General features: G+C 40.6%; 1 protein-coding gene across 14 annotated transcripts in view; it reads right to left on the reverse strand.

The window, feature by feature from the left end:
* Nucleotides 1-27547, reverse strand: part of LOC140729646 (leucine-rich repeat-containing protein 4C-like) — a 1048826-nt gene that overhangs the window by 356697 nt on the left and 664582 nt on the right. For 7 of the 14 annotated variants that reach the window (XR_012099387.1, XM_073049657.1, XM_073049653.1 and 4 more), the window contains exon 5: nt 23881-24089. The exons of 6 other annotated variants lie outside the window; for them this stretch is intronic. The gene's annotated coding sequence lies outside the window, so the exon portion shown is untranslated. Of the gene's footprint in view, nt 1-21808; nt 21928-23880; nt 24090-27547 lie in introns of all 14 variants that reach the window. One more of the 14 variants, XM_073049648.1, reaches the window with a different exon arrangement.

The raw sequence follows: 27547 nt of genomic DNA on the forward strand, positions 1-27547 counted from the left end.
GGTGAGAAGACAGCTGAAACGTCTCCACCCAAGCAAGGCTGCAGGCCCGGATAAAGCCTGTGCCCCCCAGCTATGTGAAGTATTCACCATGTCTTCAACCTGAGCCTGAGTCTCCAGAGGGTACCTGTGCTGTGGAAGACGTCCTGCCTCGTCCCTGTACCGAAGACACCATGCCCCAGTGGCTCCAATGACTACAGACCGGTGGCATTGACCTCCTACATCATGAAGACCCTGGAGAGACTTGTTCTAGACCAGCTCCGGCCTACGGTTAGGCCACACTTAGACCCCTTCCAGTTCGCCTATCAGCCCCAACTAGGAGTTGAGGATGCCATCATCTACCTGCTGAACCGTGTGTACGCCCACCTGGACAAGCCAGCGAGCACTGTGAGGGTCATGTTTTTTTGACTTCTCCCATGCGTTCAACACCATCCGCCCTGCTCTTCTGGGTGAGAAGCTGACAGTGATGCAGGTGGATGCTTCCCTGGTGTCATGGATTATTGATTACCTGACTGGCAGACCACAGTACGTGCGCTTGCAACACTGTGTGTCAGACAGAGTGGTCAGCAGCACTGGGGCACCACAGGGGACTGTCCTGTCTCCCTTTCTCTTCACCATCTACACATCGGACTACTGCACAGAGTCTTGCCATCTTCAGAAGTTTTCTGATGACTCTGCTATGGTTGGATGCATCAGCAAGGGAGATGAGGCTGAATACAGGGTTACGGTGGGAAACTTTGTCACATGGTGCGAACAGAATCATCTGCAGCTTAATGTGAAAAAGACTAAGGAGCTGGTGGTGGACCTGAGGAGGGCTAAGGCACTGGTGACCCCTGTTTCCATCCAAGGGGTCAGTGTGGACATGGTGGAGGATTACAAATACCTGGGGATATGAATTGACAATAAACTGGACTGGTCAAAGAACACTGAGGCCGTCTACAAGAAGGTTCAGAGCCATCTCTATTTCCTGAAGAGACTGAGGTCCTTTAACATCTGCCAGATGATGCTGAGGATGTTCTACGAGTCTGGGGTGGCCAGTGCTATCATGTTTGCTGTTGTGTGCTTGGGCAGCAGGCTGAGGGTAGCAAACACCAACAGAATCAACAAACTCATTCGTAAGGCCGGTGATGTTGTGGGGGTGGAACTGGACTCTCTGACGGTGGTGTCTGAAAAGAGGATGCTGTCCAAGTTGCATGCCATCTTGGACAATGACTCCCATCCACTGCACAATGTACTGGTTAGGCACAGGAGTACATTCAGCCAGAGACTCATTCCACTGAGATTTAACACTGAACGTCATAGGAAGTCATTCCTGCCTGTGGCCATCAAACTTCACAACTCCTCCCTCGGAGTGTCAGACACCCTGAGCCAATAGGCTGGTCCTGGACTTATTTCCGCTTGGCATAATTAACTTATTATTATATAATTATTTATGGTTTTATATTGCTATATTTCTACGCTATTCTTGGTTGGTGCGGCTGTAATGAAACCCAATTTCACTCGGGATCAATAAAGCATGTCTGTCTGTCTGTCTGTCTGAGAGGGCATACAGGAGTGAGATATGCCAACTAGTGGAATGGTGCCACAGCAATAACCTGACACTCAACATCAGTAAGACGAAAGAGCTGATTGTGGACTTCAGGAAGGATAAGACAAAGGAACATGTATCAATCCTCATAGAGGGATCAGAAGTGGACAGAGTGAGCAGTTTCAAGTTCCTGGATGTCAAGGTCTCTGACGATCTAACCTGGTCCCAACATATTGATGTAATTATAGAGACGGCAAGACAGCGGCTATACTTTATTAGGAGTTTGAAGAGTTTTGGCATGTCAACAAATACACTCAAAAACTTCTATAGTTGTACCATGGAGAGCATTCTGACAGGCTGCATCACTGTCTGTTATGGAGGGGCTACTGCACAGGACCAAAAGAAGCTGCAGAAGGTTGTAAATCTAGTCAGATCCATCTTGGGCACTAGCCTATAAAGTACCCAGGACATCTTTAGGGAGCGGTGAGTCAGAAAGGCACCATAATTTAGTAAGGACCTCCAGCACCCAGGGCCTGCCTTTTTCTCACTGTTACCATCAGGCAGGAGGTACAGAAGCCTGAATCCACCCACTCAGTGATTCAGGAACAGCTTCTTCCCCTCTGCCATCTGATCATCCGATTCCTAAATGGGCATTGAAGCTTTGCACATTGCCTCACTTTTTTTTTAATACAGTGTTTCTGTTTTTGGACTTTTTAAAATCTATTCCATATACATAATTGATTTAAAAAACACAAAAGGACTCCTGATAAAGGGTTTCGGCCCGAAACGTTGTTATTACCTCCTCCCATAGATGCTGTCTGGCCTGCTGAGTTCTGCCAGTATTTTGTGTTTTTATTTATTTCCAGCATCTGCAGATTCACTCGTGTTGCCACATAATTGATTTACTTGTTTATTATTATTATGTTTTGTTTTATTTATTATTTTTTTCTCTCTAATAGTTTATGTATTGCATTGAACCACTGCTGCTGAGTTAACAAATTTCATGTCACATACTGGTGATAATAAACCTGATTCTGATTCTGAACTTTGCCACAAAGCTATCAATTACATTATCCAAGTCACTGACAAACATCGTGAAAAGCAGCAGTCCCAATACAGACCCCTGAGGAACACCACTAGTCATCATCAGCCAACCAGAAAAGGCCCCTTTTATTCCCACTCGCTGCCTCCTGCCTGTCAGCCATTCTGCTATCCATGCCAGTATCTGTAACACCATAGGATTTTAACTTGTTAAGCAGCCTCATGGGTGGCACTGTTATATACCTCTAGCGTTCATTTTTTCTGTGGACTGTCACTTTAAAAGGCCATGAGAATTTGACTGACTTTTGGACACTGTTTGAGGAGAAGGAGAGGGAGAGCGAGAGAGAGAGAGGTGGGGGAGAGAGAGAGGGAGAGAGAGAGAGAGAGAGAGGGAGAGATACTTGATGGACAATTGATGTTATGGTTTCTCTGCAGCTTGTTTTGAATATACAAGGACAGTCAAAGACACACAGCTCGGAGTCAAGATGGTCAATGGAAGACACCAGTAAGTCTGTCACTGGTTAAAACTTTCAGTAGCCCAAAAGGGATGAGATCGACCCAGAGTATTGATAAATGATTCTCACAAGTTTGCTTCAACAAGAAGTTTGCAGAGAAGAGAGAGGAGAGGAGAGGAGAGGAAGGTTTGAAACAGAAGAAACCTAGAGACAAAGAGATCACTGTTTGGACTCTCTCTCCAAGCAGCCCTTGAGGGTGAGTTTGTTTCCATTCAGCTATGAAAGTGTGATTGTCACTTAGTTAATCCACTGGAGTGGGTTCTCTGGTGAGGGGAAAACCTTTGTGAACACCACACGTGTGTTTACCCTTTGTCAGTGTATGGTAGTTCACTGAAGAAAGGCACCCCTGTGGCAAATCACTGTTGGAGTTATTTCGTATGTCATGAAACTGGATAAGTGGCTATCACGTTGTGTATGATTGGGTAACCTTGTGGAATCTACCGGTGTGTTGACCCTTCCCTGGGTGGTTGCTCCCTTGAAGGTTGTCCCCTTTGTGATAAGCTACTCTTGGTGATAATTCATACGTGGATTCTGTTTGAGTATCCTGTGGCCACCACTTTGGGATGTCCTGTAGCTGAATTCGGGTGTGGTACCACTTGTGTTGAAGATCTCTGTTAGTGATACTTTGTGCGTGGAGTGGAACAACTTCAGAGATAAAACCTACTACTATTGTTATTTTGTATTGCTGTCATGGAATCTGTAGAATATTGACATAATTGCCATCTCATAACATTCGCTTTTGGATTACAAACATCTCGCATTAACTAACCTATGCATTTGAACTGAATTTTCTTACATACCATCGTAAGACTGTGTCATTTACCACCTAAACTTGAAGAAGTTTTGGGGATTTATATATTTACACCTATATATGCATAACACCGTTAACTCTTGATTTACCTGGTTTAAGTTACTATATGACGTAGTTACTAATAAAATAGTGTTTTGTTAACAGCAAAATCAGACTCCAGGTGTGTTCTATCACTGCTGATACTTGTACAGAGTTATGTATATGTGACAGGCACATTATCAAACACCCTCTGAAAATCCAAGTAAATGGCATCCACTGCCTCTCCTCTGTCCACCCTGCTTGTTACTTCCTTGAAGAAATTTAACAGATAGTTCAGGCAAGATTTCCCTTTTACAGAAACCATGCTGATGTTGACTTACTTTATTTAATCTCCAAGTACCTCGAAACCTCACCTTTAATAATAGACTCCAACACTTTCCCAGCCTCTGAGGTTAGGCTAACTGGCCTATAATTACCTTTCTTTTGCCTTCCTCTCTTCTTAAAGAGTGGAGTGGCATTTGCAATTTTCCAGTCCTTCAGGAACTTGCGAGATCTTAATTGTAAACCACCTTTATCACTCCTGTTTGCAGTTTGTTCCATTTACTACCACCCTCTGTCTGAAAAACTTTCCCCTCAGGTCCCCTTTAAATCTCATCCCCTTTACCTGAACTCTATGCCCATAGGGTTTAGACTCTTTTACCCAGGGAAAAAGGCTGTGATCACTCACCTTATCTATGGCCCTCATGATTTTATATATCTCCATAAGGCCATCACTCAGTGTCCAATGCTATAGGGAAAATAGCCCAGCCTAGCCAGTCTCTTCTTGTAACTCAAACCGTTCACACTCAGCAGCATCCTTGTTAATCTTTCCTGCACCCTTTGCAGATTAATGACATCCGTTCTATCGCTAGGCAAACAGAACTGCACATCATTGTCCAAGTGTAGTTTCACTAACACCTTGTACGGCTATTACATGATATCTCCATTCTTTCACATGATGCTCTGAATAGCAAAGACAAGTATACCAAAATCCTTGTCCACCATGCAATCAACATGGATCTCCATTGTTTTCTTGCAAAATACCATGAGACCATACGACCGTAAGATACAGGAGCAGAATTAGGCCATTTGGCCCATCGAGTCTGCTCCACCATTTCAACATGGCTGATCCAGTTTTCCTCTTGGCCCCAATCTCCTGCCTTCTCCCCATAACCCTTCATGACCAGACCAATCAAGAATCCATCAACCTCAGCCTTAAATATACAGAAAGACTTGGCATCTTTGGCTAAATAAATTTTTCCTGCTTTCTGTTCTAATAGGACACCCCTCTATTCTGAGGCAGCATCCTCTGGTCTTTATTCAGTTTCTCTGCCATTTCATGGTCCCTCATTACTACCTCTCTGGCATCATTTTCCAGTGGTCCCATATCCATTCTTGACTCTCTTTTGGACCTATGTATCTGAAGAAACTATTGGTATCCTCTTTAATATTATTGGCTAGGTTACTTTTGTATTCCATCTCTACCTTTTTAATGATCTTTTTTTAGCTGCCTTCTGTCAGTTTTTAAAAGCTTCCCAATCTTCAAATTTCTCACTAATTTTTTGCTCTATTACTTCTTCTCTCTTTGGTTTTTGTGTTGGCTTTGATTTCCCTTTTAGCCACGGTCATGTCACCTTTCCTTTAGAATACTACTTGCTCTTTGGGAAGTATATACCCTATGTCTTTCAACTTGCTTCCAGGAATTCCAGCCATGACTGATCTGCCATCATCCCTGCTAGTGGTCTTTTCCAATCAGTTCTGGCCAATTCCTTTCTCATGCCTGTGTAATTCCCATTACTCCACTGTAATACTGATACATGTAACTTTAGCTTCTCCTTCACAAATTTATGGGTGAATTTGATTATGCTATGATCACGTGCCCCTCAGGGTTCTTTTACCTTAAAGCCTCTAAGCAATTCTATTTCATTGCTCAACACCCAATCCAGAATAGCTGATCCCCTAGTGGGCTCAACCACAAGCTACTCTTAAAAGGCACTCTAGAAATTCCCCTTCCTGGAATCCAGCACAAACCTGATTTTCCCAATCTCCTATTGTCATTTGTAGAGCACATCCTTACTACTGCTTGGGGGTACTCCCATCAAGTTCTTTTTACTCTTGCAGTTTCTTAGTTCTATCCACAATGATTCAACTCTTTAATGACTGCCCCAAGGCCTATTTTGTGGGATGGGACGAACCCCTACATAATTTCCTTTCCAAAAGAAAACAATTTCTAAACTACTCTGTATCATCCAGTGTGCAGATGGACAACAGGTATCCAATGTGCTTGAAGCACAACTCAAGATACCACTCATAGCTGCATTTAATTTTAACAGTAATATAAATAGAAGGGTATATTTTGTTTTTGCTTTCTGAAGTCCTGTAATTATAAAACTGTCAAATACAGCCCAATATCGGCGAAGAGCCATGCATACTTACTCCAAAGCAATAAATCAATTCAGAATTCATTTAACTAAAACATGTAACCACTGCCACTAGCACAAACTTACTGTTGCTAATTTCTGTCGTAGCTAACAAGCCACACAGCGTTACTTGGAATGGAGAAGGTGCTGAGATTTATGGCGAACAACTGTTGGCAGTAAGTTTTATGTTTCTGTGTGCCTGCATGCATGCAATGGGAGGGAGACAATCAAGAGAGAAAGAGAACAAATTAGTGTGATGTTTTAGAAGAGCAAAAAGAGAGAATTTGCAGAGGGACGTTGTATGAAAGAGGAAGACAATGGGAGAGAAAGATTATGAAAGAAAGAATGCAAAAAGAAAAGAATTACATTGTGCGTGGCGCAGGGACGGTACAATAAACTGGAAGCATGGAGAACAACGTGAAAAGATCTGGGCATGAAAATGATTATGTGCAGTAAAACATGTACAATGGGGTTGCTGCACATTGCTACGTGCTCTGCTCTGAGTTAGTGGTTACCTACAGACCCACCAGATGTCCTTCAGTGCAATCTGGCCCATTATTTCAGTTAGCAACTATTTGCTTTGTCATGCAAGAGGTATTACACTTATATAGCAAAGGCTAGTTAGACTGTTTTATCCCCTAATTATCACATTTTAAGCAAAGATTTGGATTAAAAAGATTAGTGACACCTTAGCATCATAAAGTCATAGAGGCATGGAAAAGTACAGCACAGAAACATCCCAAGTAGTCATTGCCATTTAATCTGCCTACTCCTATCAACCTGCACCAGGATCCTGGCTCTTCATGTTGAGGCTTTAGAAGACACTAGTCAGGCCACACTTATTAGAGTATTGTCAACAGTTTGGGCCCCATATCTCAGAAAGGATGTGTTGTCATTGGAGAGAGTCCAGAGAAGGTTCATGAAGATGATTCTGGGAATGAAGAGGTTAACACATGAGGAGCGTTTGGCAGCTTTGAACCTGTACTCACAGAAATTTAGAAAAATGCAGTTGGGGGAGATCCCATTGAAAACTACCAAATATTGAAAGAACTAGATAGGGTAGATCTGGAGAGGATGTTTCCTATAGTGGGGATATACAGAACTAAAGGGCACAGCCTCAAAATTGAGCAGCAACCCTTTACAGCAGAGGCAAGGAGGATTTTTTTAGCCAGAGCACAATGAATCTGTGGAACCCACTGTACTGACTGTGCTGGAGGCCAAGTATGTGTGTATATTTAAGGTGTAAGTTGATCATTTCCTGATCGGTCGGGGTATCAAGGGAGATGGTGAGAAGGCAGGTGTATGGGGTTGAGTGGGATCCGAGATCAGCAATGATGGAATGGTGGAGCAGACACAATGGGCTGAATGGCCTAATTCTGCCCCTATGTCTTATGGTCTTATATCCCTAACATCCATGTACCTATCTAAACTTCTCTTAAACATTGAAATCGAGCTTGCATGCACCAATTATGCTGGCAGCTTGTTCCACACTCTCACCACTCGGTGAGTGAAGAACCATCATGTTCCTCTTAAACTTTTCACCTTTCTTCCTTAACTCATGACCTCTAGTTGTGGAACTGTCCCAGCAACATCCTTGTAAATTTTCTCAGTATTCTTTCAACCTTATTTGCATATTTCCTGTAGGTAGATGATCAACACAGTACACAAGTACTTTGATTTATGAAGGCCGATGTGCCAAAAGCTCTCTACCTGTGCCACCACTTTCAATAGAATATGGACCTGTATTCCCATATCTCTTTGTTCCAACACACTCCTCAGTGCCCTACTGTTCACCCTGCAAGATCTACTGGTTGGTCCTATCAAAGTGCAACACCTTGCATTTGTCTGTATTAAATTCCATCTGCCATTTTTCAGCCCTATTTTCCAGTTGGTCCAGATCCGGCTGCAAACTCTGATAGTTTTCCTCGCTGCTCACTACACCCCTAATCCCAGTGTTATCCGCAAATTTGCTGATCCAGTTAACCACATTCATGTCAACCACATTGATATAGGTGACAAACCACAATGGATCTAGCACCCATGGTTCTGGCACTTCACTAGTGACAAGCTTCCAGTCAGAGAGGCAACCATCTACTACCACCCTCTGGGTTCTCACACAAAGCCGATGTCTAATCCAATTTACTACCTCATCTTGAATGTCAAGTGACTGAACCTTCTTGACCAAACTCCCATGTGGGACCTTGTCAAGTACCTTGCTAAATTTCATGTAGACAACAGCCACTGACTTGCCTTCATCAACTTTCCTGGCATCTTCTTCAAAAAACTCTAAGATTGGTTAGATGTGACTTTGATGAACTACATTTCAAAACTCGTTGCATGATATCCTTGCATCAATTTAATTACAATCAAGATATCAGCAAGCACATTAAAGTAACTTTAGGAATTGTGAAATGCCTTGGGGAAGGACTGGCACTCAGCTACCACCGCACAAAACAGCTAATTTTGTTCGACTATTAGACAAGAAAAAGGCATGTCTTACTAATGCTCCAGATACATCAGTTCCAACTTGAAAATATCAGGAGCCAACAGCCAGAAAAGTGCAGCCTAGTCCCTGATGAGTTTTCTGTGAAATGCAGAGAAGCACACAGCATTTGACAGTCAAGGAGACCTGACAATATGGGCGAGATGTTGTGAAAGATATTGACCAGTGGTGGCTGGAAGTTTCCTCATACAATAAAACATCCAGTCCAAATGTCCATTTAAAATCATTTTGACTTTGTTAAAAGATCAATACTAGGTGAGATCACAACTCCACTTAATAATTCAGTTACTCAGCCATGCTTGGAATATCCTGTATTCTTTTGGTCATTACAATACTCTAAAGTATTGCAGTAATTAGTTTGATGGAAAAAAAGAGTTTGGCTTGGAAGGTTTATAACGTGGATAAAGATATAGATTAGTTTTATCTGTCACATGCACATCAGATCATGCAGTGAAGTGCTTTATTTACATCAAATTAAATCAGCGAGGATTGGGTTGAGCTGCCTGCAAGTGTCACCACACTTCTGGAACCAATGTAACAAGCCCACAACAGACAGGATGAAGAGGTCAATACTCCCCAATGCCATTAGGCTTTACAATTCAACCGCCAGGACTTAAGAACTTTTTAAAAGCTATTATTAATGCTTTTTGAGATAGTGATTTAGATGCATATCATATTTTTTTACTGAGTTAAGTATTGTATGTAATTAGTTTTGCTACAACAAGTGTATGGGACATTGGAAAAAAAGTTGAATTTCCCCATGGGGATGAATAAAGTATCTATCTATCTATCTATCTATTTATTTATCCCAACCTTTTGTCTTTGCAATGTGGGAGAAAAACGGAGCGCTGAGAGGAAACCTCATGGAGAGAATGCATAAACTCCTTACAGACAGTGGTGGGAATTTAACCCAATCTTACAGCTGGTGCTGTAACAGAATAATGCCAACCACTATGCCACTGATTACAAGAAGCAATAATGTGGGCTTTGATTATAAATAACAGAATAAACAAGGTCCAGAACTGATATTATTTTCAAATTACTGAGGAGTTTAAACAAAGTAGGCAATAAGAACTTCCATCATGGGCAAATGGTGAAACCAGAAGGCCTCACTTTACGTTCAAAGGAATTTCAATTCTAAAATATGGAATTATTATTTCACTGAGCAAGTAAAAAATCAGTGGAACTGGCTCATAGGGAAGCAGGCAGTATAGATTTATTCAAATGTAAATTAAAAATTACTCCCAGGACATCATTTTTGGGAATATGCTACATAAGTAATCTGAGATATGAAGTATGGTAAGGATAGCAGACAAGAATTTGGATAGTACAGTGTAATTTTTATAGATTTATCATGCAAAATCTGATTTCACTTTGAGCACATTTCACCAGAAGTCATTTCTGGGTGACATCACATCAATCAGAAAACTATAATCAGTCATTTTATGTTGCAATCCATGTTAAAGCATCTAATCTTTTGCCTGCATTAGGTGTATATCTAATGATTTCATTAGCTGTGTACTGTCTTTTTATGCCTGTTTCAATTCACACTAAACTGCATCTTGAAACTCAGTATCACCAAATCTTGGACAGTGAAGCCACGAGCACATCATACTGATACACTCATGATCCTGTTGCAGGATTTCAATCTGAAATGTTGCCAATTCCTTTCCTCTCACAGATGTTGTTTGACCCACTGAATTGTTGCATGTCAAACTCACTAGGAGATTTTTGCCCTCCTTACATAAAATCTGTTAAAAGCTTCATAAGTAACTACAAACTGTTCAGAAACCTTCCATAGTTTACAAGTTGTGCAAAAGTGAACAGAACAGCTTATGCCATGGAATAGACACAAAGTGCTGGAGGAACTTAGCAGGTAGGGCAGAATCTAGCGAAGTGAATAAACAGTCAAAGTTTCATGGCCAGGACTTTTCAACCAAGCGAGTGGGAAGATGGATGAAATGAGAAGCTGGAAGAGGTAAAGGGCTGAAGAAGAAATAATCTATTAGGAGAGAAGAATGGATCATGGTTGAAAGCTTAAGAGAGGAGTCAGAACGGGAAATGGACAAAGGGAGAAGGAGGGGTGGGGAGAGATTACTGGAAGTGCAATAAATTAATGTTCTAACCATCAGATTGGATTTTACCTGGTATGAATATAGATGCTGCTCTTCCAATCTGAGTGTAGCTTCATCATGGTAACAGAGGAGGCCATGAACCTACATACCAGAATGGGAATGTGTTGAAGTATTGAAATGGGTGGCGACCGGGAAATCCCACTTTTTGTGGCAGACAAAGCAAAGGCACTTGATGGAGCAGTCCCTCAATCTACATTGGGTCTCCCCGATGCACAGGAGGCTGCATGGGGTGCACTGGGTACTGTTTCCAGTTTACCAGGAAGAACTGTTTGGGGCCCGAATGGTGATGAGAGAGGCGGTGAATGGGCAGGTGCAGCACTTTTCCTGCTTTCAGGATAAATGCCAGGAGGGAGATCAGTGGGGAGGGACGAATAGACAAATGAGTCACACGGAGAGCGATCCCTGCGGAAATTGGTGAGTGGAGGTGGCAGGAGGTGGAGGGAGAGATGAGCTTAGTGGTAGCATTCCCTTGTGGATGGCAAAGTTTACTGAGAATAATGTGCTGAATGCCAAAGCTTGAGGGTAAGGACAACAGGGAATGGGCACGGGTGGGGGAGGAAGGGTGAAGTAAGAAGCTAGGAGGGGAGGTGGAAGAGGTAAGGGGCTGACGAACAGATCTACTAGGAGGGGACAGTGGACCATGGATTAAAGGGAATGAGGAGGGGAACCAGAGGGAGGTGTTAATTAGGTCATGAGGTTATGAGGGGTGAGGAACAGATTGTTCCTATCCATAAATGATGCCTAACCTGATGGGTTCCTCCAGAATTTTGTGTGTGTCGCTCAAGATTTCGCATATCTGCAGAATCTCTTGTGTCTATGAAATTTATTTCAGTGCTCCAGATTGGATAAACACATGGCTGCTGTCTTTCCCTGTCCCTAGGCGCACTATCTTCTGCTAAGCTTTTCTTAAGATGAACCTGGTGGGTCTTTTAGTTGTCCTGGTGAATAGGACATTTCTCTAATGCCTAATATCTCACTGGCCAGCACTTTTGTCATTCGTTAAGTGAATGTCAGAGTGTCTTATATCTCCTTAAGGACCCCCGTCGTCCAGAACATGCCCTCTTCTCACTGTTACCATCAGAAAGGAGGTACAGAAATGTGAAGACATACACTCAGCAATTCAGGAACAGCTTCTTCCCCTCTGCCATCCGATTTCTTAATGGACATTGAACTCATGAACACTACCTCACAACTTATTTTTTAATTTCTATTTTAGCACCAGTTATTTAATTTAACTCTATATAATTTATTCTAGTTCACAGATTTTTCCTCTATTATCATGTACAGTGTTGTACCATTGAAGGCATTTTGAGTGTTGCCATGGGATGTGTCCCTTTAGGAACTAAAATCCTTCTCTGACTGTTGTGCAGCAAAGTGTAAGAGACTGTGCTGAAGTGAGTGAGAGTCTGTCTGGAATCACGTCTTGTTTCAATCCCTGCTTCTGGATGTGAACCACCGTAATGCCGTTTAATATTGAGTCTGATGTTAGAACAAAGCACAATCATGTTTTCATATCTTACAAAAGTGAATTCCGAACAATCAGCTCAGGAATCTGCGAGAAACAGCAACTTTCAATCACAGGCTCCCAGAGCTTTTATGACTAGTGGGCTGCACTCATCCCTGCATCTCAGTGTGTTGCAGACTAATTGTTAAAGATTGATTGTAGTGATTAGATATCAACTCCATTACTGTTTCAGCAGCCAGTGTCAGGATAGTAGAAGGCATTGTACATGGCCTTGTTTTGTTTTCATCCATCAACTGCATTGTGACTATGTTCCAAATGTGTCTGGATCACTTCACGGATGCTACAGCTGCATTATGGGGGAGGCCAACTAATTTAAATGAAAATTTGTGTCCAAACAAGCTTAGTTTGTGCCTGCATTGGATCACATTAGGTAATGAGGGAATATATTACAACTCAGCCTCTGAAGAAAAGCAGTGTCAGGCACTTAATTGACTTCAGTGCAATGGGCAACCATGATCATATTAGAAGTTTCTATATTTAAAACTCTTTGGCTTTATGGGGGGAGGGTAATAGCTCATTTAACATCACTGACACTATTACTGGAAATTACTCCTTAGAGAGAGCATACAATTGCAATGCTGACCAATTTAGCATTAAAAATAAATCTCACATCACTCTAATGGCATTACTCAATAAATTCATGGTAAAGATATAAATATCCTATGTGAAGTACACTGTGGACCACATTTGGTGGATATATCTACTTTATATTTAATCCAACATGACCAGTATGCAATGTCACCAACTCCTGCTAATTTGTGTCTGTGATAACACAAACATAATCCTGTAGTTTAATACTATTTCACGTATTCGACAGACAGATCATGTGCTGCCAATAAATGTGCTATACATATGCCCTGAGTTTAAAAGGGCAATAGCAAAACAATACAAATCATTACTGTAGAATTCCCAGAGATAGGTCAGCACACTCATGACATTTTAACTCACAGTAGACCAAAGTGAAATATCATATGCAGCTGAAGGTGACAATAAATAGCCACTAAAGTGGAGATCTCTGGAGAAATATATCAGTAATTTTAATTTTGTCAGAAGTCAAAATCTCTCCAAGGCCATTAAGAATCACACAGAACACAGTAGCACAGATTTGAACTGATTTTTAGGTTCACTACTTACAGTAGAGATGCGAAATCACTACTTTCAATCAGGTTCCATTAACATAGATAATGATCACATTCAAAATGAGTGACATTCCATTTGAAACACATTATTACTAAAGAGATCAACAGACTGACATCTATTATTGGAAATTTATTGGAAGGGATTATATAAGATTTGTGATAATAAGGAAAGAAAAACGATTAGAAATTCATAACATGACATCCAAGGAACAGTAAGCCAAAAGCAAAATATACAGACTCTGAAAACCTGAAACAAAAATTCAGTAATGCTGGGACTACTCAGCAGGTCAGGCAGCAACAATAGAAGGGGAGACAGAATTAATATGACCTGATGAGAGCTCACTGTCCTAAAACATTGTCAGTCCTGTTGCAAATGTTCAGCATTTTCTGTTTTTATGCTGAACAAAATAAATTTATTTCCTCATGGGATGAAGTTTGAGGAAGATCTAGTGGAGACTGGCAACCTGGAATCTCATCATACAATACAATCTACAGACTAGATTTCTTCAGACCTGTAAAGTTGGTAGAAATTTGAAACCTGAGGTATCAACTACATCTTATTTCCAAATGTATTCCTCAAGTTTAGAAGGTGCTGAACATAATTCAGACTGTAAATATGTCACTAATGATTTTCCCCAGCAATCAAATCTGTAACTGCTGTTCTCAAAACTTAATATCAAAATATAGAACAGTACTGGCCCTTTGGCCCATGATGTTGTGCCAATCCTTTAACCTACTGCAAGATTGAACTAACCCTTCCCTCCCATATAGCTCTACAATTTTCCTTCATCCATGTGCCTATCAAAGTGTCCCTTAAATGTCCCTAATACACCTGCATCTATCATCGCCCTGGCAGTTCATTACACACACCTACCACTCTCTGTGTAAAAAAAACAGCCTTTGCCTGCCCCTCTGTACCATCCTTCCATCACTATAAAGCTATGTCCCTTTTTATGAACCATTGCCACCTTAGTAGAAAGTCTTTGGCTGTCCAGTTGATCTATGTATTTGAACACATCTATCAAGTCACCTGTCATGCTCTGTCTCTCCAAAGAAAAGAAGCCCTAGCTTGCTCAACCTAGACTCATAAGACATGCTGTCTAATCCAGGCATTATCCTGGTAAATCTCTTCTGTGCACTCTCTAAAGCTTCCATATCCTCTCTATAATGCGGCCCAAACTGAACCCAATACTCCAAGTGTGGTCAAACCAGGGTTTTACAGAGCTGCAATATTACCGCATGGCTCTTGACACAACCCCTCAACTACACACCTTCTCAACCACCCTATCAATTTACACTACAACTTTGAGAGATCTACGGATGTGAACCCAAACAATCCTCCGTTCCTCCAGGCTGTTACAAATCCTGTCATGAATCCTTTATTCTGCCTTTAAGCTTGACCTTCAGAAGTACTTTCAGGAGACCAGGCAATTAGTTTGCAGATGACACCAAAATCCTTGCAAACCTTAAGACAGTAAAATCAAATTCAATGTAGATGAATATTATACTATTTGTATGGCCATAATTTTCAGGGAACAAGAGTTTCAGCAATGGTATTCTAACTCAATAATTGGCATTATCAATCAGTGTTCTATGTTCATCTATTAATTCTGCTATCTCAATATTTAAGGATTGTATCAATCTGAATGAATTTTGCAATTTTTCTAATTTTCTTTCAATAAATTACATATTATTTAAAAAATCTACAGTATGGCTATAGTATTGATGACTAAAACTGAGTATGACAGGGAATTAAGAGTTGCCTGCCTGGTCTTGTATCTCATCACATTTAACTATTCAATGGTTAGATCAGAAAATTACACAATAAACCAGCCACCACAATCAGTTTGCTGGCATAATATAATCTCTATGTTCATTTAATGAGAACAGATTCTTCATTATTTTGATCAAGCAGATTGTTGATTTTAACTCCAGGCACATTTTAGAGAAGAATCTCAATGAGAGATTTTCCACTGAAGAGTTCTAACATTCTGAGAACTGGCACTGACTTATTAGCAATGCTTTGTTTTGATGAGATAAACAGATAGAATTCATAAAGTCACATTGTTATACAGCATGGAACAAGCCCTTCTGCCCAACTAATCCACGCTGACCAAAATTCCTATATAATTACATCCATTTATCAGCATTTGACTCAAATCTCCCTAAACTTTTCCTATCCATGTCCCAGTCCAGGTGTTTATTGATTGTTGTTAATGTACCTTCCTCAACCATGTCCTCTGGGAGCTCATTCAATTAACTGACCACCTTGAAGTGAAAAAGTTGCCCCTCAGGTTTCTATTAAATCTCTCTCCACTTATTTTACCCTTTGCCTCCACGATGGTGCAGATTCACCTTATCACCCTCATGATTTCTTACTCCTCTGTTAGATCACCCCTTATTCCCCTATGTTCCGAAGAATAAAGTCCCAATCTGCTCAACCTCTCTCCATAACTTGACACTCTCAAGACCCGGCAACATCCTCATAAATCTCCTCTACACTTTTTCCAGCTGAATATCATCTTTCCTATGGCAAGGTAACTAAAACTGAACACAGTATTCCAAAATTGCCCTTACCAAACTCTTCTACAACTGCAAAGTAACATCCCAACTTCTATACTCAGTACCATGACTGATATCGGCCGTCATGCCTAAAGACTTCTTTATTACCCAGTTCACCTGTGATGGCACTTTTGGAGAACTATGAACTTGCAATAATTGGTTTATTATTGTCACATGTACTGAGCTATTGTGAGAAACTTTGCCCTGCATGACGTCCATGCAGATTGCTTCATCAAGTCATTGTCATAGTACAAGGGGAAACAATAACATAATGCAGAATTAGATGTTACAGTTACAGAGGAAGTCAAGTGCATATAGAGAAAAAGGTCTAAAGCCATAGTAACGTGGATTGAGAGGTCAGTCAGTTCATACCATACTCGGTGACCTATCAATAGTTTATTAACAGTAGTATAGACATTTGGTGACACGTACGTTCAGATTTTGTACCTTCAGCCCAATGGAACAGGGAAGCAGAAAGAATATCTAGGATTGTGGGGTGGAGAGAGTGACTTGATTATGTTGGCTGCTTTATCGACTAATGAAAAGTAGAGACAGAGTCCATTGAGAAAAGGCTGGCTTCCATGATATACTGAGCTATAGCATAAAACCATGAGACAGAGGAACAGAATTAGACCATTTGGCTCATTGATCATGTCTGATTCCTACACCTTCTCCCCGTAGCCTTTGACACTCTCACCAATCAAGAACCTATCAACCTCTGCTTTACATATACCCACTGTCTTTGCCTTTACTTCCATCAGTGGCAATGAATGCCACAGTTACACTACCCTCTGGTTGAAGAAGCTTGGTCCGCAATTCTCTTGAAGATCTGAAACATTCAAAAATCACCATTGTTGATGTAAACAGAAGCCATACACCATTCCATTTCTTGAAGTCAGTGGTCAGCTCATTTAATTTGCTGACATTGAGGGAAAAAGAGGGTCATGCCACCATGTCCCTTCTCCCTCTATCTCCTCCCTGCACTCAAACACATTGCTATTTGAGATACAGTTAACTACATTGGTATCGTCTGCAAACTTGTAAATGGAGATAGAGAAGAATCTAGCCACACAATTGTGAGTGCATGGGGTGAAGAGAGTGTAGTTGAAGACCCTTTATTAGATAAGGATATTGAGTAGCCTGTCCTTACTGTTTGCAGTCTGTTGGCAATCAAGGATCTAGTTGCAAAGGGATGTGTCCCCTGTCTATGAGCTTGGAGATGAGTTTGCTTGGAATAATAGAAATGAAGCTGGGAGTTGTAGTTATAAACAGTATGCTAGCATACAGTAAGGCGTCCTTATTTTCCACATACTCCAGAGATGAGTGTAGAACCAGTGAGATGTAAAGACAGATTGTAAGGACAGGCAAGTGGGCAGAGTGGGTGGGGTGTCTCTGTTAGCAAAAAAAACCAAATCCTTCATAAAGAATGACATAGGATCAGAAGATGTAGAATCCATGTGGGAAGGAAGTAAAAAGATCCTGATGATAATTATATAAAGGCCTCCAAACAGTGTTCAGGATGTGGAATACAAATTGCAGAGGGAACTAGGGAAGGCATGTAAAAAAGGGTAATGTGCTGATGATCATGGGGGTTTTCATATGCAGGTAGATTGGGAAAATCATATTGGTACTGAATCCCAAGATAAGGAATTTGTAGAATGCCCATGAGATGTTTTTTTAGAGCAGCTTGTGATTGAGCTCACCAGGGAGAAGACTATTGTGAATTGGGTGTTGTGTAATGAATCAGATTTGATGAGGGAAATTAAAGTACCTTTAGGAAACAGTGATCATAATATGATAAAATATAGCCTGCAGTTCGAGAGGAGAAGTTAAAATCAGATGTATTAGTATTGCAATGGCATAAAAAGAACTACAGATGCATGAGAGATAAGCTATTCAAAGTTGATTGGAAGGGGATACTATCAAGGATGATAGTAGAACAGCAATGGCTAGAGTTTCTCTAAGTAATTCAGAAGTGGCAGGATCAGTTCATTTCAAAGAGAAAGAAGCATTCTAAAAAGACATTGAGGCAACTGTGGCAGACAAGGGAAGTCAGAGACAGCATAAAAACAGAACAGGGTGCATACAATACTGCAAAATTGAGTGAGAAGATAGAGGATTTCAAAGTTTTTGGAAACCATAAGAAGACAACAGAAAAGGCAATAAGGAGACAAAAGATGAAATATGAAGGTAAGCTAGCCAATTATATAAAAGTATCAACACAAGAAAATACATAAGATTTTTTCAGATATATAAAGATTAAAAGAGAGGCAAGAATGGAAAATGACACAGTACAAAGAAAATGTGCATGCATTCTGCATCAGATGCCAGCAGAATGCCAGATATTCAAGAGCGTAAAGAAGGTGCAGAAATGAGTGCAGTCGCTATTAAGGTGCTTGGGAAGCTGAAAGAACTGAAGGTAAATAAGTTACCTGTACTAGATGGGCCACACCTCAGGGTTCTGAAAAAGACAGCTAAAGAGATTGTGGAGGCATTAATAGTGATCTTTCAAGAATCACTAGATTTCTGAAGTGGTTCCACTGAATTGGAAAATTACAAATACCACTCTACTCTTTAAGAAGGGAGGAAGGCAGAAGAATGGAAATTATAGACCAGGTAGCCTGACTTCAGTGGTTTGTGAGATGTTGGAGTCCATTATTAGGAATGAGGTTTTGGTGCACATGGTACATGAAAAAATAGGCTGAAGTTAGCATGGTTTCCTTAAGGAAAATCAGTTGGAATTTTTTGAGGAAATAACAGGCAGGACAGATAAAGAAATGTCAGTGGATGCTGTTTACTGGAATTATTAGGAGGTTTTTGACAGTGTGTCAGACATGAGGCTACTAAAAAGATAAGAGCCCATGGTATTACAGGAAAGATACTGGCATTGATGCAGCATTGGTTAACTGGCAGGAGGGAAAGAGTGGGAATAAAAGGGGCCTTTTCTAGTTGGCTTCCAGTGACCAGTGGTGTTCTGCAAGGATCTTTTTGACCAGGGATCTTTCCATACTATGTATCAATGATCTGGATGATGGAATTAATGGCTTTGTGGCCACAGTTGAGGATGATACAAAGATAGGTGGAGGGACAGGCAGCATTGAGGAAGCAGGAAGTCTGTAGGACTTGGACAGATTAGGAAAAAAGGGGAAAGAGAAATGGCAGATGAAATACGGTGTAGAGAAGTGTATGGTCATGATCTTTTGTAGAAGGAATAAAAGCAGGGAGCAAATTCAGAAATCAGAGGTGCAAAGGGTTTTGGGAGTCCTTGTGCAGGACTTCCCAAAGGTTAACCCGCAGGTTGAGTCAGTAGTAAGGAACCAAAAGCAATGTGGCATTCATTTTGAGATGACTGGAATATAAAAGCAAGGATGTAATGCCAAGGCTTTATAAGACATTAGTCAGTCCATATTCGGTATCACAAACTGTTTTGAGCTCCTTATCAAAGAAAGGATTTGATGGCATTGGAGAGGGCCTAGAATAAGTTCACAAGAATAATCCTGGAAATGAAAAGGTTAACGTATGAGGAGCGTTTGATGGCTCTGTATCTGGAGTTTAGAAGAATGAGGTGGGATCTCATTGAAAACTGTCAAATACTGCATGGTCTAGACAGAATGACATTAAGAAGATATTTCCAATAGTGGGGTAGTCTAGAATGAGAGGGTGCAGCCTCAGGATACAAAGACATCCCTTTAGAACTGAGATAAGGAGAAATTTCTTTAGCACAAAGATGGTGAATCCGGGGAATTCATTGCCACATACAGCGAAGTCATTGGGTATTTTTAAAGAGGAGATCGATAGCTTCTTGTTTAAGGGCCTAAAAGTTTACGGGTAGAAGGTAGGAGAGTGGGGTTAAGAGGGATAATAACTCAAACAAAATCAAATGGTGCAGATGATTAATGAGATGAATGGCCTAATTCTATTCTGCTGTCTTATGGTCTTATCGTGGTGTCATCCATTGTCCTATTCGGCAGTGATAAAACGCGGTATGTCGAGGTTGTCTGGGAAGTTGAATTCCCAGCTCCCTCTATTCTACATCACTGCTTGGTGCCTACTGTTCAACATAAAAACCCTACTCATGTCACATCAGAAAATATTACAGCACAGAAATCAGGGTTTCCATCTGTTATTCCGCACCAGTCTACATCACCACAGGCCAAGTTTATAGCCTCCCCTTTCTGCCATAGATATGATTGTCATGGCTTAAGTACGATTTGGGTCAGTGATGGCTTATTTTATATCAGGGAGGTAGCTGCCATCATCTAAGGTTAAATTCTGAAAAGGGAGGCTATTACTTTTATTTCAGGGTAAAGATAATTTTGAATATGGAGATTAGGTGTCCTATGACGCATAAAGCACTCTGGAATTTTCAGAAACAATTTGTGGTATCCACAACTCTGCAAACTCACCCTTCTTCCTCAGTTTCCCATCTAACTTCACTCCTGTCCACTTTCCACCATCTGTGCACAAACACACACATACACACTCACACACAGAGGCATTTCATTTCATTACATCTGTCATAGCGCTATAGGGGAGCCAGCAAATTTCCAGCCTTCCCTGATCGGTGAGCTATTTTGTAGTATTGAGTCAATGCTTGCAGAGTTTCAATCAAATGAAAATGAAGCTACCAGTAAAATTGGTTTTGGGCCCCCTACTAAGTACATTCACTGCACCCATGAATATCAATACCTATACAAAATATAACTCAAGCCTCTATGACTGCAGCAATCAAGAATCAGAAAATGTAGAGGATTAATATATGTACACTTAATCAAACTTCATGTCCAAAATATGATTAATTGTTAGATCCATATAATGTCAAAACTTACAATGAAGAACTTTAATCATAAAAATCCTGCATGTCCGGTGTTTAAGAGTCCATATAGCTACAATTTTAAGAAACCCAGGTAACGATTATAGAAAAGTACAATTGTTCTTTTTAACTTCTTACTTTGTATCCTTTATTCTTAATTCTAGAATGCTTAGGATTTGTATTTCAAATACAGCATTGATCAAACTTTTGCTCAGGATGGGTTCTCACCATCTAGTAAAGCAATTGGGAGAGGGGTTGTAGGTCTCACATTTATTGTAGCGCTCAGTTTAAGACCCAAGGATTAAGCTTTGAAATATAAAACTTCATCGAAAGGAAATATATCGGCACCTGTTCACTTTGAAGGACGCAATATGGATCTGTGCAGGAACATCGTTTGTACTAATAACAGTAGTACTCTTGCAGAGGGAAGCTGTGAACCCAGCATACATCAACAATATAATTTAATCAGCATCTCCAAACCCCTCTGCATCTTTCCTAAAGTGTCTAAATAAATATATACATCAAGAGGTTGAATTTACACTGATAGCTCCTTTCAATGAGCCAGATTAACTGTGCTCTTTACTGAAATTGATCGCCCTGCCTGAGAAATGCTTTAACCTCCAACCAGACACACATCTGTGTGTATTTTTCCCAAGTCCAATCTATTGCTGCAATATAATTTTCACGGGGCTATCAATAAGTCACTTCCTTGCTGATTGCTATCATTTTATGTATTACAAATGGTCAGCCATGGTAAAACATCCACTAACTTTAACAGATAAAACAATCAAATCTACTGACCTGAAAAAAAATGGTATCATCAGCTGTGGTTCGCTTTTGATGACATTTAGCCTTGTGTTCTGTTGAAAGGAGATGAAAAACAGCCAATCTATGCTCTTTCATCGAACCTTCCCTGCAATCTATTTTAAATGTAGTCTTGGTAAATGAGGAGCATTGGGTGGGGCTATTGCTGACACAGAATTCAACCAAAATGCAATCAGCTAAATCTGAACAATAAAATATAAATGTCTTTCTTTATTGTATACTTATAAAACAAATCTGAGAGTCAGAATTGAACATTTGGTCATTGTCACAGAGAAAAGTTGAGGTTAGCCTGGCTGGCACAGCTGCTTTTTTCCAACATCCTTGTGCTTGTTGACCTTCACGGACTCTAAGTTAAGCAGCACCTTGATTTTGAAATTCTAGTGCTTATAATCAGAATCTGCTTTAGCCCTCACCTCGAACACTACAGTGAACCGTCAGGTCAGCAGAAAGGGTTATTGGGTGTAGATTACCATTGCTGCGGGACTTGAATGTGTCCATCACAAGAAATGGGCAAGGAAAATTATTGCAGACACTACCCTTCCAGCAAACTGTCTTTTCCAAAAGCAACCTCTGGAAAGCTCTATATGTCTACTAAAACAAAATCTTCACACCACTTTAAAAATTTCTGTCCCCAGGCAGTTAATCTGATGAAGCATTCTAGTTAGACCCTACCCCCAACCTATTCTGTTACCTCAGTCACTACCCTGCACTGTCAACTCATTAAACCACTTTTCATAACGCTCTTTACATTGTAAATACATGCTGGTGTTTATGTATTTATGCAGACGTTATTCTATATCAGTACTTTAACCTCAGAGTTCATTTTTATGTAATTTTTTATTCTTTATAATTGTTTAATTATTTTTTGTTGCACGCCATGCACTTACCAACACACCACAGCAAATTCTCAATATATGTAACTGTATGTGGTAAATAAAGTTGATCCTTGATCCCTGACTGTACTTATCTCTCAACTTTCTGCGGCACCATACAGTAGCTGAAAGAGCAACTGCCTCACTGTACCAGAGACATGGGTTTATTCCCAAGCTTGGTTGCTATTTGTGTAGACTTTGCATTTTCTCTCAAGGACTTGCATGTGTTTCTTCAGGATGCTCTGGTGTTCTCCCAGGTACCATGCTGCCTATTAAAGTAATTGGCCTGTGTAAGTTGCTCTCAGTGTGTGAATCTGAGGAACATTGATGCGAATAAGGGGAGAATTAAAAAAATAGGATTAAGGTAGGAAATAGTAATTGATGGTTTGTATGGAAATGGCAGTCTGAAGGCTTGTTTCTCTGCTATATCTCTACAAGACTCTAATTCCAGGAGATGCAATCATCTGTCCTGTTTGATCTTGTTTATTTTCAAAATTAATCCCTCCAACATTAGAAACCATTATTTTTATGGCCATGAACCAAAGCTCTAAAATTCCCTTTGAAATTTTCTACATGGCCTTTTCACTTTGACAACTCCTAAAAGCCCAGTCTTATGGTTGACAATCCTAATATCTTTGCAAACACAAGAGACTGCAAAAGATAGAATCTTGAGAAAAGAATAACTGCCGGAAGAACTCAGTGAGTCAAGAAATCTCTGTTGGAAGAAAGGAATTGTCAGCATTTCAGGTCATGCACTACATCAAGACTTATCAGGATCCTGGTCATGATGATAATGTAATAAGCTGCTATGAAATGGCAATCATGTCATAAAGTAAGCAGGCTAATTCTGGAATGTGAAGAAGACATCCCTGTGGAAGAGATAGTTTCATATAAAATTGCAAATTATTTCCATCAATAAATGCACCAGAGAAGAGATATGGGTAGAATCTGGAATCTTTGGGAATCATTGACAAACTTTACAGTAGAAATGATGCTGCTAGCTTGTGTGATTAATTTTCTCCAAAGCAAATTCCAGTGTGATTCAGTACACCTAATGTTCTGGACACCAAACTTTCCATTCCCATCATCCTCCAAGTAGATCTACACATCATGTGTGTTGTGTTATTGCTTCAAGACTCTAACTCTAAAGATTATTCCACTAACATCACCACTCACCTGCTGTCTTGTTGACTCCTCAGCTTCAGTCCTATCACTGGCTTCTCTAATTCACCTTCAATTAGTAGAAATGCTGCATCCTCAATGCTGGCAAAGATCTGATGAGGAGGTGCATGTTGACGCTGGTAATTTATATCCAGTACTGGCATAGGCTAGCAGCTTCAGTTGTTGTAGAAAGTGGATTTGTACTCTCTATGGCCCAGGATTAGCTGTTTAAAAAGAGCTACATTTTAGTTCCACAATTTCTCTTGGGCAGATCATCGATGCAACTGATGAACAGCTATTCACATTGCATATTCCAATATGTATTGCAGCTCTTGAATTCAATATTTGAGTTTAAGAGCTGTGTGGTAATAGTGCAGCTCTATAAAACCCTGGTTAGATCACACTTGGAATATCATGCTCATTTCTGGCCACCTCATTATAGGAAGGATGTGGAAGCATTTGAGAGGTTACAAAGGAGATTTACCAGGATACTGTTCGGATTGGAGAGCATGTTTTATAAGAATAGTTTGAGCAAGCTAGTGCTTTTCTCTTTGAAGCAAAAGATGGTGAGAGGTGACTTCATAGAGGTGTTCAAGATGAAAAGAGGCATGGATGGAGTGGATAGCCAGAGGCCTTTTACCAGGGTAAATACAGCTAATCCAAGAGGGCATAATTTTAAGGAGACTGAAGGGAAGTTTAAGGGGGGTGTCAGAGGTAGGTTCTTTACACAGAGAGTGGTGGGTGCATGGAACACCATGGCAGGGAAGGTAGTAGAGGCAGATATATTAGGGGCACTTAATAAACTCTACAACTATTCCAGTTGTAGAACCATCTGAAAAATACGTATCTTCAAAGTTATCCCTGGGTGAGTTATTATTTTTTTCTACTCAGGAACGCTGGAGCATTTAGACCTATAGTTGAAAGTAAGCCTATCATCTATTCATTGATCTAACAATGGGGGAAAGTTGGGCAGGACATCGGTCATGGGGGGGAGGGGAGCATGTGAGGAAGGTCAAAAGCAGACTATCCAATGTAAGCTATAATGCAATGGGGGGATTAGCTAATAACCTTATTGAGTGAGTTCCTTCAGAGAAGGGTGACCACAACATGTCAGAATTCTTTGTTAAGAAGTTCAAACATAAACTGGGGTCATAAATCTAAACAAAGGAAACTGCAAAGGAATAAAAAGTGAGTTGGCTATAAACAAGTGCGGATCTTCAAAGGAAGGCAATTGAGGACTGTATGAAATGTAATTGTTATGCATTCTTTTTTTAATGCAAAAAAATGCAAAAGGAGAGTGATGCAACCACGGCCAATGAAGAAAGTTAAAGGACAGCATTTGATCCAAAGCAGCTTCATTTCAACTAGCAGAAAAAAAATAACAATCTTGAAGACTAGAAGTAGGTTAGAATTAAAACAAAAATTAGGAGATTGATTTAGAGAGTAAACATTGGGAAATATAATAATATATTTGCAAGGATCATAAAAGCATATTGTAAAAGCTTCTAAAAGTATGTAAAAATGGCCATGTTGAAGAAGTTTCTGAACAACTACCATCAACATATCAGCTGTGATATCGAGCCAATCTGCTTGACCACTGTTAAAACACCATCAGAAATGTTTTACCACGTCATCCCATCCTGCACTTTGGAAAGTCCGATCATCTATATGTTACAGCTATATAGGACCCTGGTCAGATCCCACTTGGAGAACTGTGCTCATTTCTGGTCACCTCACTACAGGAAGGAAGTGGAAACTATAGAAAGGGTGCTGAGGAGATTTACAAGGATGTTGCCTGGACTGGGGAGCATGCCTTATGAGAGTAGGTTGAGTGAACTCAACCTTTTCTCCTTGGAATAGTGGAGGATGACAGGTGACCTGATGGAGTTGTATAAGATGATGAGAGGCATTGATCATGTGGATAGTCAGAGGCTTTTTCCCCAGGGCTGAACTAGCTAACACGAGAGGGCACAGTTTTAAGGTGCTTGTAAGTAGGTACAGAGGAGATGTCAGGGTTAAGTTTTTTTATGCAGAAAGTGGTGATTGCATAGAATGGGCTGCCGGTGACGGTGGTGGAGGTGGATATGATAGGGTCTTTTAAGAGATTCCTGGATAGGGACATGGATCTTAGAAAAATAGAGGGCTATGGGTAATCCTAGGTAATTTCTAAAGTAAGTACATGTTTAGCACAGCATTGTGGGCTGAAGGGCCTGTATTGTGCTGTAAGTTTTCTATGTTTCTATGTTTCTATCTGACTGTATTCATACTTTCAGCATACTAGACAATATTCAGGGATTGATCTTTGAGTCTGAATGAATACACCAGAGGTGTCACTGATGTCAAGACGTATGTGGATGAATGTGTGCCTTCAAGAATACTGTATATGGAACGTTCCCAAACCAAAAGCATGTATGAATGAGGAGATTTGTGATCTGCTGAGGGTTAGATCTGCGGCATTGAAGACAAGTGATTCAGAACTATACAGAAGTCCAGGTACTACCTACAGAGTCTATTTTAAGAGCAAAAAAAAACACAATTCCAATTGAAATCAGAAATGGAATCAAATACGTGTCACCTCTGGCAGTTTGCAGGCCATTACTTCATACGAGATGAAACCTAACATCATGAATGACTGCGATGTTTCTCTTCCAGATGAGCACAACACCTTTTATGCACACTTTAAAAGGGAGAATAAAACTACACCAATGTAAATCGCTGCAGCATTTGGTGACTCTGTCATCTCCGTCTTGGAGGCTGATGTCAGAACATCTTTCAAGAGGGCGAACACTCACAAGGAATCAGACCAGCGTGCGGCACCGAAAACCTGTGCCAGCCAACTGGCAGGCATGTTCAAGGGCATCTTTTAATCTTTCACTGCTGCATTTGGAGGTTCCCACTTGCTTAAAACGGGCAGCAATCATACCGTAGCCCAAGACGAGCAGCGTGAGCTGCATCAGAAACTGTCACCCACTGGCACTCACATCTACAGTGCTTGGCCAAATCAACTCCTGCTAGAGCAAGGACCTGTGCCTGCTGCAATTTGCCAATTGCCACAGCAGATCTACAGCTGTCACTGGCTATCTGCTCTGCCTTGGATCAACTGGACAATAGCAATACCTAGGTTAGACTGCTGTATATTATTGATTGCAGCTCAGCATTGAACAGCATCATACCTTCAGAACTAATCAACAAACTCCAAAAGTTGGGCTGCAGTACTCCTTCCCTCAACAATTGGATCCTCATCAGTGCATATAGAAAATAACATTTCCTCGCCGCTGACAATCAGCACTGGCGCAATTCAAGGATGCATGCTCAACTCTCTCTACACCCACAATTTGTCTGGCTTGGCACAGCTTAAATGCCATCTATAAATTTGACAATGACACAATTATTGTTGGCAGAATTTCAGATGGTGAAGAGGAAGCGTACAAGGATGAGGTAGATCAGCTGGTTGAGTGGTATTGCAACAACACTCTTGTTCTCAACATCAGTAAGATCAAGGAATTGATTGTGGACTTCAGGAAAGAGAAGTTGAGGGAACACATCTTCGCAGGAACAGCAGTGGAAAGAATGAGCAATTTCAACATCCTTGGTGTCAACATCTCCGAAGATCTATCCTGGTCCCAACATATTGATGCAATTACAAAGAAGGCATGACAATGGCTACATTTCATTAGGAGTT

Source organism: Hemitrygon akajei, chromosome 6 (genome assembly GCF_048418815.1).
Source record: "Hemitrygon akajei chromosome 6, sHemAka1.3, whole genome shotgun sequence".
Taxonomy (NCBI): Eukaryota; Metazoa; Chordata; class Chondrichthyes; order Myliobatiformes; family Dasyatidae; genus Hemitrygon; species Hemitrygon akajei.